The sequence below is a fragment of the Chrysochloris asiatica genome, unplaced genomic scaffold (assembly GCF_000296735.1).
Source record: "Chrysochloris asiatica unplaced genomic scaffold, ChrAsi1.0 scaffold00174, whole genome shotgun sequence".
Lineage (NCBI taxonomy): Eukaryota > Metazoa > Chordata > Mammalia > Afrosoricida > Chrysochloridae > Chrysochloris > Chrysochloris asiatica.
In genome coordinates, this window is record NW_006408692.1 from 7,376,753 (window position 1) to 7,377,257 (window position 505).

The window sequence follows — 505 nt, forward strand, 5'->3', positions numbered from 1 at the left end:
TTAATAGACTATAGGGTAACTCTAAAGAAAATTAATACTTCACAACTTACAATGAAAATGAAGATCAACGGAGAACAAGGAAACATTAAAACTAAGAAGAAACTGACAAGAATTAGTACAAAAAATATGAACTCAGTACAAGAAGGCATGCAAAACAAAGGAATGAACAGTACCACAAAAATTAACATAATGACTGCAATTTTTCATATAAAACATTAATTATACTGAATGTCATAGGCTTAAATGCACCTGTAAAGAGAAGAGACTGGATAAGAAAACAAGACCCTTCAATATCCTGCCTGCGAGAGAAATACCTTACACACAAAGACAAAAACAGACTAAAAGTTAAAAGATGGAAAAAGAATATACCAAACAAGCAACAATAAAAAACAAACAGGAGTGGCAATACTGATCTCTGATAAAATAAACTTTAAGGATTAAGAAGGACACTATCTCATGATTAAAGGGTCAATTGATCCAGATGATATAACCATAGTTAACATCT